The 10,903-nt window shown below is 46.1% G+C and overlaps 1 long non-coding RNA gene across 1 annotated transcript; it reads right to left on the reverse strand.

Moving 5' to 3' along the window:
- Positions 1 to 2,232: 2,232 nt before the first annotated feature.
- LOC109499476 lies at positions 2,233 to 8,574 on the reverse strand. Its single transcript, XR_002156753.3, has 3 exons — positions 8,246 to 8,574; positions 7,138 to 7,232; positions 2,233 to 2,472 (listed from the first exon to the last, which is right to left on the reverse strand). It is a non-coding gene; the product is annotated as an uncharacterized LOC109499476 (long non-coding RNA).
- Between the last annotated feature and the right edge of the window lie 2,329 nt (positions 8,575 to 10,903).

A 10,903-nucleotide genomic window follows, 5' to 3' on the forward strand; every position in this document is an offset into this window, starting at 1 on the left:
AGATCTGGAGGTTAAGGCAGGCTTCCCAGAGGGTATCTGACTGCTCTCTTAACAGATTTTCCAAGATGGAAGGACTTGGGCAATCTTGCTCACTCCGGTGGTCTAAAAACCTGGCACACGGGGAATCTGCTATTGGTGAATCTGGAAAAAAGATATACAAGTGTTTTTTCTCTTGGGTGTAGTCAGCGGTAGTCCCGATGGGATGAAGGAATGAATCAGTGAATCAATCAACCAGTCGATCAATTCCCACGTGTGACTGCAAGAGCCCAGGGGGGTCGGCTCTCCTAGGAGGTCAGCCTCCCTGCCACCTTTCCAGGTAACCAAACGAACGAGCGAGCGAGTTGGAGCAAGCCCGCCCTTCCCCCATCCAGCAGCGAGTGGCAATGGCAGTGATGGCAGCTGGTGACTAACCACAGCCCTGGGGGTTCCTGTGCTCCCCAGCTTCCTTCTGCGTTCTGCTTTCAGACGAGAGGAAATGCTTTATTAAGAAAAGCCATTCAGATCTCTCTCTTTCTCTCCTTTTTTTCTTCCCTGAGTTGCTCAACACTGGTTTAGGCTCTTACGTTCACAGAACAGAACAAAGCCGCCTTCCCGAGGCTGTACCTTGGGTTTCGTTCTTACCAATGCCCAGGCGAAGCCAGCAGCCCGTGGGCCTTTGTGGGCCAGAAACAAGGACGCTTGCAGCCCCCTCCGAAAAATCAGAATCATCTCAATAACGAAACAATGTGCTTGCGGTTTTGGCTCAGTGCTTTCCCCGGCATGATCTCATCTCATTAACAGAGTAAACTTAGAAAATGCTAGAGACGCTCGTAGATAAAACGGTTGAGGATTTTTCCGGCTCCTTTTGGTGAAGACCCAGGAAACTGGGGAGGAGCCTGGGGCCGCCCCTGAGGGAGAGGAGGCCTCCGGGGGGAGGAATCCCAGCCGGCTCATTTCTCGGCCCTTTGCTCAGCCATCCATGCCAACTGGCTTGCTTACTCTTGCTCCCTACACCGGAGTTCCAGGAAACATTCCACTGGAGAAACAGAGCTCACGGATGGGGGGCGGGGTGGGGAGGGGGGAAGGTTTGGAGACTATTGCTCCGTGTGAATACCTGCATGAACAGATTCAGGCCGAGAAAGGGACTCCTTTGCCTAAAATCACAAAGCTGATTAGTGATAGAGCAGGAACTGAACCCTCATCCTGGGTATCATTCTGTCTTCTCCTCTAGGGCATGAAATTGGCAAGACCAATCACAGTGAACGGAAAGACCCAATGATGTGGCCCAAGGGGGATGAGAATAATTTAAAAATCCCCGAAAGCTGAAGTTTCTGGCCCCTCCCCCGCCCCCCCCCCCCCTCCGCCGTGCCTGTGCCATGTGAGTTCCCTGACTCTGGGAGGTCGTAGACGGTCTGGTAGGCATCTTTCCCTCCAGGAGAGAGGGAGTGATATAAGTAACATCTTTTTCCCCTCCAGAAACTTCTCTGGGCGTACTGGATCACCACCATCTCCTTTGGCTGCTGAATGTTCTTGCAGTTAGATAATGCCTAGCAACGTTTACCCCTGTCCCCACTAACTGAATTGAATCCGAGGTGTCACTGAAGCCACGGAGAGGAGCACTTTCTTCCTAATGTGAAGTGACAAGGGTTCGTAATTTCTGAGCTGCTCCAAGCTGCCTGGCTGGGGGCACAGAAAGAGAACCAGCTTCCAGGTGAGGGAATCGAGCCTCCCCCGCAACATTCAAAAACCACAGAGGAGAGCAAGTCCCCAAGCTGTGCAAAGTTCCTTTGAGAAGGCAGACGTGGGTCTATTTTAGCTCCTTCCGGAGAGGGAACAGTGGGCCGGGAGAGGCTGCCTGAGGGCACGGCCACCGGAGTGTCACTCTGTGCCATCTAGAGGCGCTGGGCCAGGAGGGGGAGGCCAGGGTGATGGCTGTGCTGAGTCAGCGGCTCCAGGATGGAGAAGGGACATTATTCCCAAGCATTAGGCGAACCCAATACATCTAAACACACGTCCTCACCCCGTAGAGAAGATACTGTTTACAGCTTCCTTACTTGTAACTTCTTGGAGTGGTTTTCATACTGTCTGTTCCTTCCTTCCTTCCCAGTGATCTCTCTCCTTCTCCCTCTTCCTCCCTCCCTCTGTCTGTCCCTCTCCCTGCCTCCTTCCCTCTCTCTCTCTGTCTCTCTGTCTCTGTCCCTCTTCGCCTCTCTCTCTCACCAAAACAATACCATTTTTCCACTGTTCAATCCCTGCAGAGAGCACCGATTTTATTTATCTTTAAAACAATAACAACAGTGAAATTACCCAGAACCATAAAAAGCCGTTAAGAACTGAAATCTTGAAGCGTGGAGGCTCCGTGAAATTATCCTGATTTGATGGATTCCGGACTTGGGCACTGCCTTCCTCCATCGTGGGAATCAAATGTTATCTTTTCGTTTTGAAAGAAGGGATTATAGTGGTGTTTGGTGACGTCTATGGGTTGTTTCCTTTCTGCGAAGACAGAACGTTCGTTTTTGCAGTCACAGAGGAAATTAAGGAATGTGTACTCAACGTTGCAGCTCAGGGTATGTATTAATATTCCTAGTTTCTTTTCTGCCCTGACTGCCCAGTGGAGCAGAAAATAAACAAATCTTGTTGCTTGGTATACTGCAAGATGATAATATTGACCAAACAAACAAAATGGAATGACCCGTCCAACTTTCCCCATGACCCAGCGAGTAGAGTTGACCCACATGTCTTACTTTTTTTTTTTTTTTTCCAAATCACCCACTTTGGAATTCACCTGGGTTTGACTCTCCTCTCTTACACCTGCTGAATCTATAAACGTAAGCGGGTTGCCTTATACCTCTGAGCCTCACTTTCTGAACATGTAAAATGGAGCTAATCCTAGTACTCCCGAGGGTACCAGACCGAACAAGACGCTACATACTTTAGTATGATATATTGCGATACAAGCCTTACGTGCTCCCTTACGAGCCCCCGATACATGTCATTCCTTTTAATTTCTCAGAGCTACTGCTCAAGTTTACCGTATGGGGGGCAGATTTGCAGCTCCTGAGCCACAGCGTGGGTCCCTGACCTCGGACAAGTACAAAGAGCTCATCAAGATCGTGTAAATGGTAGGCATCGGGCATAAAGTGCTGGCTCGCAATCAGGGCTAATTTTGCCTCCAGGGGACCTTTGGCAATGTGTGGCGATGGGGGGCAGTCACCACGGGGAATTACACAATTGGCATCCAGCGGGCAGGAGGTAGGGATGCCGCTGAACATCGTACAATGCACAGAACAGCCCCTACCGGAGAGGGTTCTGTGGACTAAAATGTTAACAGTGCCAAGATTGAGCAGCCCTGGGTTAAATCTTTGTATTCTGACACCAAATCAAGAGTTATTTTCGATTCACCTTACGTGTCCCAGAGTACCTCAAAGCACCTTGTAAAACGAAAACACTATTTTTGTTATTTGAAAGGCAGTGTAATATAATAGAAAACTTTAAGGCTTGACATATCTGGGTCTATTCTCAGCTCTCTACCACACATTAACATTTAATCGGAGTGACCTCAGGCAAAAATTAACTCCTCTGAGCCCTGGTGTCTCTGTTTGTGAAATGTAACAGGATGTTCAAAAATGGGAAATAATGTAAGTCCGCGGCTGAGAGTGGTACCAGTCCACAGAAGGGGTGCCTTCGTGGCAACCATGACAAAATTATCGTTATCGTTGACCTACCATTTATGGACGAGAGTGCAGATACGTGGGATAAGTTTCATTTTTGTCAGCCAATATTTGAGCACCTACTATGTGATAAGCACCAGAGGTGCAAAAATGAACCAAATGGGAAGTTTCCTGCCATGGTGGCATTTACATTACAGATGAGGGGAAATGGAGGAGACGGAAGGATGACGGAAGAAATCTAAGACAATTCTAGATGGTGGTCAGGGAGGTTTTCTGGGAGGAGGAGACATCAGAAGGGTGAGGAGGCACAAGACTGAAGGGGAAGGGAGGGCACCCTACAGGGCAGGAATAACAAATGCAAATGCATCAGCCAAGTGGCCTTTGGGGTAAGAAAGTAAGGATGTGGGGGCATGAAGGAGCCAGAGGAAGACAGTAGAACGGGGGTCTCTTCGCCCTGTAGAAGACCATGGGGAGGAGTGTGAGAGCGACAATGAATTATCGCTTAGCCCCCAGTAATGCCCCCTTGTAGGTTTCTACCTCCAAGAATGAACTGTGAGGTTCACCCCAGAATCCTGCCTTGAACGGAAACCATCAAAGTTTGGGGAACTGATCACTGGCAGAAGTAGACTGAGAAACTAAGCTGGTGTGGTCCTCGTTTGTCCCCAGCTTGGGGTTTGGCCAGGGCAAAAGCGGGGGCCTGAAACACATTCAGAAAGTTTGGGGGGAGCCGACGGCATGGTTCTCCAGCCCCCAGGAGAAACGCTCCACATGGCCACACTCCGCACGGGCAGGGGTGGAGGGAGAAGCCTAGACAGTTGGCCCCAAGGAGCCAGTGACGGTGTCCAGAAGTTCCCCATTGACACGAGAAAGGGATGGAACATCGCCGAGAGCCCGGATGGTGCCGCAGATGCTGGGGGTCGTTCCCTGAAAGAGTCTGCAGTGTGAGAGGATGCTTGTCCCGCAGTGGAAAAGCCAGGGTCTGGAACTCCAATCGTGAGGTTCACATTGCTGACCCCCGGGCCGTCCTCAGATCCATCCAGTGCTTGGATCTATGAGCCCCTCCTCCTGTGCCCTGACACCATCTTGGTGAAAAATAGGGGTCTGGGGACAATAATCGGAAAGACTGTTTCACACGGAAAACATGACACTAAGGAAATGTGTTCTTCCAAAAAGATCACTTCAACTATTGGATAGGACTTTGTTTTCCAGATTGGACTGAATTTAGACTCCCCTCCGCGACCCAGTGGACTAGAAAGACTAAATAAGAAATAGAAATAGCAAAGTATTTTTTTTTTGCATATTTTCGTGTACTATGAATACGTGTGACCCCACAGCAGATAAAAATAAGTAGTTGAGCTGATATCCAACTAGAAGCTTCCCAAATTTGAGTGGAACACAAAAGCAAATTGTTTTTCTAAACAAAAGGAGAAAATCAAGTCAACATCAGATACAAAAAGAGACTATCCTTTTGCAAGAGGACCACCTTCTCGAAGTACCTTGGGGAGGTTTAATCTTGCCCTTTGCGCCCGTCTATTCCTTTTCTTTGTCTTTGCGGCTGATGCCCCCGGTGGTAGGTTTACTTCTGAAGGGGTTTCAGTGTATGTGGAAAATCAAATATATTACTTGCATTTTCTTTAATGTTCAAAGGTAATGACACTTATAAATATATTAAGTGAAATTTCTCTAAACGTTTAAACTTACCCAACTAATAGGTCAAAATGTAAACTGTGCTAATCCTCTTACACACTTCTTTTTTTAATTTTTTATTAAAAAAAATTTTAACATTTATTTCTGAGAGAGAGAGAGAGACAGAAAGACAGACAGACAGAGCATGAGCAGGGGAAGGGCCGAGAGAGAGGGAGACAAAGAATCTGAAGCAGGCTCCAGGTTCTGAGCTGTCAGCACAGAGCCCGACGCGGGGCTTGAACCCACGAACCGCGAGATCATGACCTGAGCCGAAGTCTGACACAACCGACTGAGCCACCCAGGCGCCCCTGCTCTTACACATTTAAAAGTTAATTACAAACCTTAGTCAAATTCCTGTCTCAATAAAAGTCTAAGCCTAATGTGTCACGCTCCCTTAAGTGCTTCAAATACCATAAAATAGGCATGATATTCACAAAAATTATCATAACCCCTGTAAAATGTATTCATATTTATATTCTTCCTTTGAGGAAATTAGTGATTCTATAGATTTGGCTAATTCCTTCCTTATTTATGTACTTTAATATATATTTAATGCATCTTTCCAAGCTAACAGTTGCCTACCACACAAAAAGATTACACCAGACCTGCTGAGACTGCTGAGTTATCCCCGAATTGATGATGGCTCAGGGATACAGTTCAGGCTTCCAAAGTGACTCCAACCCAAGCAGCTGTTTCTTTGCCTGGGTTCCTTCCAGAATCGTGATTGACTTCTTGTGTCAGTAAGAATGTCTCCAGATGTGTCCTTTCCTCCAATCTGATGTGTCTGTACTCTTCCTTCATGACATCTGACGTACGGGGTATGTTCGAGGCTGAATTGGATCCTTCTCCAAATTCATAAGTGCAAGTTCTAACCCCCAACTACCTCACCACATAACTGTATTTGGAGATAGGATCTTTAAAGAGACAATGAAGTTAAAGCGAGGTCATTAAGGTGGACCCTAATCCAAATGACTGGTGTTCTTAGAAGGAAACTGATCTCGATGGGGCTCAGGGCAGGCTGCCCCAAAATATCTCAGAGTGGCATATTGACTATTTTGAATCAAAGTCACTTGAGAAATAACCAGTGCAAGAAGGACACTATCGCTCTCCACTCTGTCCTCATAAAAGCAAGAAATAAATCTGCCATGTAAAAGGTACCTTGCCTGCACCAGGAGGTAGAGAGACATCCTTATCACTGCAAACAGGGAGTTCAGGACCCAGATGCTGTGTAAATAAACTCAGCTTAGTCTCTTCACTAATGAGTACTAATTAGTACCCAAGCCCAAGTGTCTTTGTCTTATCAGTTCTACAAATTTATTGTTTCTTTGCCTAAAAGATATAAAAACTGCCTGCTTTGGTCACTTCCTTGAGTCTTCTATTTATATGACCTCCAGTAAGTATGAATTAAATGTTTTTAATCCTGTTAATCTGTCTCATCAATTCAATTATTACACCAGCCAAAAAAAGAACCAAAAAAGGTGAGGGAAAATTCTCCTCTCCCTGTTGGTCTCCGAGGAGTCTTGGTTCTCTTTAGCTCACGAACTACCTAGGACGGGGGCACCTGGGTGGCTCAGTCGGTTGAGCAATCAACTTCAGCTCAGGTCATGATCTCGCGGTTTAGGAGTTCGGGGCCCGCATCAGGCTCACTGCTGGCAGCCTATCAGTGCGTAGCCCACTTCAGATCCTCTGTCCCCTTCTCTCTGCCCCTCCACTTCTCGTGCTCTCTCAAAAAGAAATAAACATTTAGGAAAAAAAAAAGAAGATGAAGAAGATGAGGAAGAAGAAGGAGAAGAAGAACTACCTAGGACTGCAGAATGAGATGTAGCTTCTCAGTGTCCTTGCTAGGTCTTTCCACATGAGTTCCCAGGCACAGGAAGCCACCACTGCTGGACCACTCTGGGGACAGAAGGGAAATAAACGATTTCTAGTCTGGGTCGCAAAGTTCGCAATTATACCTCTAATTTAGCTTTAGGATTAATAAGATCATTTATTTCTAGTTCAATATGCCTAAGTTAGATTTTAACCTGCCACCCCAACTGAAATTGTGTCTCTTTTTATTTTTATTTTCTTGTTATGTTTCAGGGACCACCGTTTGTAATCACTCCATTGACTCTAAAGAATTCAAAGCACCTAGTGAATTTCCTCTATCCATCCTTTCTGAACTGTCAGTAGAGATACAAAGTAAGTCAGCCTTTTATACAGATGTCATGAACACCATTGACACAGTATTCTGTATTGGGTCTCATACAGTGGTATTTCACCCAAGCCTATGGCTTAATTTTCTTTTTTTTTATTAAAAAATGTTTAATGTTTATTCATTTTTGATGGGGGGAGGGGCAAAGAGAGAGGGGGACACAGATCAGGCTCCAGGCTCTGAGCGGTCAGCACAGAGCCCGGCGTGGGGCTCAAACCCACAAGCCATGAGATCATGACCTGAACCTAAGTCAGATGCTTAACCGACTGAGCCATCCAGGTGCCCCTGGCCTAATTTTCTAAGGATGCAATTTCCAGGCTGAATGAACTTTATCCACTCTCTTCCCTCTCTGAACCTCACTTAACTCATCTATAATGTATTTTTTTAACGAGAAAAAAAAAAAAAAGAAAGAAAAGAGAAGAAAAGGCCAGATATCAAGTTCTGTGATTTGGGCATGAATTAAGTCTGGAATCAAATCTGCTTCATTAACTAAAGATCTTGACAGAGCGAACGTGGAGCTGAGACACCCCCAGTCCTCTAAAACCAAACACGAATGTCACTCAGCCATTCTTTCCCCATCTGAACCTGAAGATTAAAAGGCTTAAACCGTGTGAAGGCGCTTTATAAACTTAAACCATGTGTAAATTGTCTGCATTTTTATTACGAATTACCAATCATTGAGTTATTTCAGGCATTAAGGTGTTAAGGTGCTCACCTAAGTATCAGCAGCAGGGTCCTCACAAAGTCTGCGTATCCTGGATTTCCAATTCAGCGCTCTATCCGCCACCCGATTATGCGGCATTTCAAATAGGAAAATGAATTCCATGGATGAACAGCAATCATTCACCCATGGGCCAGGCTCTCATCTCTCCCTGCACACCTGTCAGCAAGACACCCAACCAGAAAGGCCCCACTCACCTGAGATAAAGGCCAGTCCACTAAGGACTGTGACGGCAGGTGCTCTGCCTTTAAGTCGTGCAGCACAGAGCTGCATTAAGGTTGGAAGGCACGCAGACCTTCCTGGCCTATTTTATTCATGCCAGTTCCCAGGGATGACACTCCAGACTCTGCATCAGAGGCACACCTTTGTTTCCATTCCAGTGTCGCCAAAGAAAGAAAGCTCGTGATACGGCGGTTTAATTAGGGCATGCAAATCACTATGCTCCCGTGTCCTCCGGTGCGTTCCAGGTCTTGCCTTATTTACAAGAGGAAAACACAGCTCGGCAAAGGGGGAGCATGAAAACAAACAAAGCAAGCAGCCTGCATTCCACGGCGGTGTGGTGGAGGGCGGTGAGGGACGAAGGGCCCCCGGCCTTGCCGCGACGGGTGCCCTCACATGACATCATTCAACCTGTTTGGCTTGTGAGATGTCCCCTCGGCCTGGCTGAAAAGCCAAGAGCATGCACTGTGAACAATGCATGCCTTTAAATCTATTTTTAACGAGCACACGTTAAAGTATACTCTTCCACATAGAGTTTCATGAGCCCTGACATAGGCCAGTATAGACACCACCGCCATCAGGATACACAACAGCTCGGTTAACGCACAGCATCCGCTTTGTATGCAAACCCTTTGTATCCCAATACTCCGCCTACCCTGTAACCCTGATGACCACCGTCAATTCTTTCTCCCTATAGCTTCACCTTTTACTCAATGTCATATAAATGGAAATCTGGCTTTGTCCATTTGCATACTATAATAATGTATTTTATATTCGACCCTGTTGTTGAGTGTACCGGAAAGTTGTTCTTGTTTGTGGCCCCGGGACATTCTATTGTATGGATAGAGCAGTGTGTGCATATACAGTCATCAGTTGAAGGACATTTGGGTCGTTTCCAGGCGTTGGTGATAACCAGTGAAACGTCTATAAACGTCTCCATGCTTGTTTCTGTGCGACCTAGGTTTTTACGTCCTTGGGTAAACACTTGGGGGTAGAGTTGCTGCATCGCAGGATGAGTGTGTGTTTAACCTTGTAAGAAATTGCCCAACTGTTTTCCAAAGTGACTGTGCCATTTTGCATCCCCATCTGCAATGGAGCCGAGTACTAGTCTACAACCTTACCAACGCTTCGTACTGTCAGGTCTGATTATCGTTGTTGATGTTTGCTACAGCAATGCTGGTGAGTGCATAGGGGCATCTTTTACTGGTTTTAATCTGCAGTCTCCTTATGACTAATGATGTTGTGCATCTTTTCACGCGCTGACTTACCATCATATATTTCCTTCAGTGAAATGGATGTTCAAACCTTTTGCCCAATTGTAAATGAGTTGTTCCCTTATTCCCAAGTTCCATAGATAATTTCTAAGCTTACCTTTTCTATTGACTAATCTTTTTGTTAAAGAAAAGCTGAAGGGCCAGGAATATTATACCCAGAATTGAAATCAGTGATGGCAAAAGAAAGCTAGATTTTAAGAAGCCCACATATTTAGAGTGCTGGAACAACGCTTCTGAACGTGTAGTGTGCACGTGAATCACCTGGGGATCTTGTCAAACACGAAGATTCGGACTCAGTGGGTCAGGGGTGGAGCCTGAGAATCAGGTGACACCGAGGCCGCCGATGCTGGCATCACATTTTAACTAACAAGCCTCTAACTGATCTTGGTTCAAATCCATTTTGATACCCCCCAAAGACCAACACTCATCACGTAATTAAATCTTCCTTTACTTTTGTGATGAGGGAGTAAAAGGCAGGCTGGGGGCCATGTACAAGCCTCCCAGGTGGGATGTGTGTGATATTCCTCAGGCTCTTCTGGATATTCAAGAACAAAGGAAAGGAAAGAAAAAAAAAAAAAAAAAGATTGACTGATAGAGATCACCTTAGTGCAGGATAAGAGTCTCCTTCCGTTTAAGGATATCTTAGTAAACTACAAGGAAAGGGCAATCTTATCAATAGCTTAAGCTTCAGAAACTTCTAGACTCCATTTCCTGGGGCCTTCATATCCTGCCCTCCTGTTCTGTAGGGAACAGAGGCAAGAAGGAAATGGCAGGTAAAATCAAGCTTCCTTATAACCTGCAGCCCTTTGACAAAGACTTGAGGCAAATACAGAGTGTATCACTTCTCCAGGAACCCCCTACCATCCAAATGTCATGCCTTACTAGAGGGAAAACAACCTCAGTTTGACAATCGCAAGGTCCCTGGTGTCTTCTGAGTCCACTCTATCATATGAAAGTCCTTCTGGAGGCCTCTCTTTTGCTTCCACCTCCCCCAACTCCATAGTAGATAACCAGTCGCTCTTGAAAACCCCAATGCAGCTCTTTCTGCCCAGGAGTCCCGTCCCCAGTGCTTCAATAAAATCACCTTTTTTTGCACTAAAGATGTCTTTAAAAACCCTGTCTTAACCATTACCTCCGAACCCCCACCACTCCAAAACCT

The sequence above is a fragment of the Felis catus genome, chromosome B1, assembly GCF_018350175.1.
Source record: "Felis catus isolate Fca126 chromosome B1, F.catus_Fca126_mat1.0, whole genome shotgun sequence".
NCBI classification, from domain to species: Eukaryota; Metazoa; Chordata; class Mammalia; order Carnivora; family Felidae; genus Felis; species Felis catus.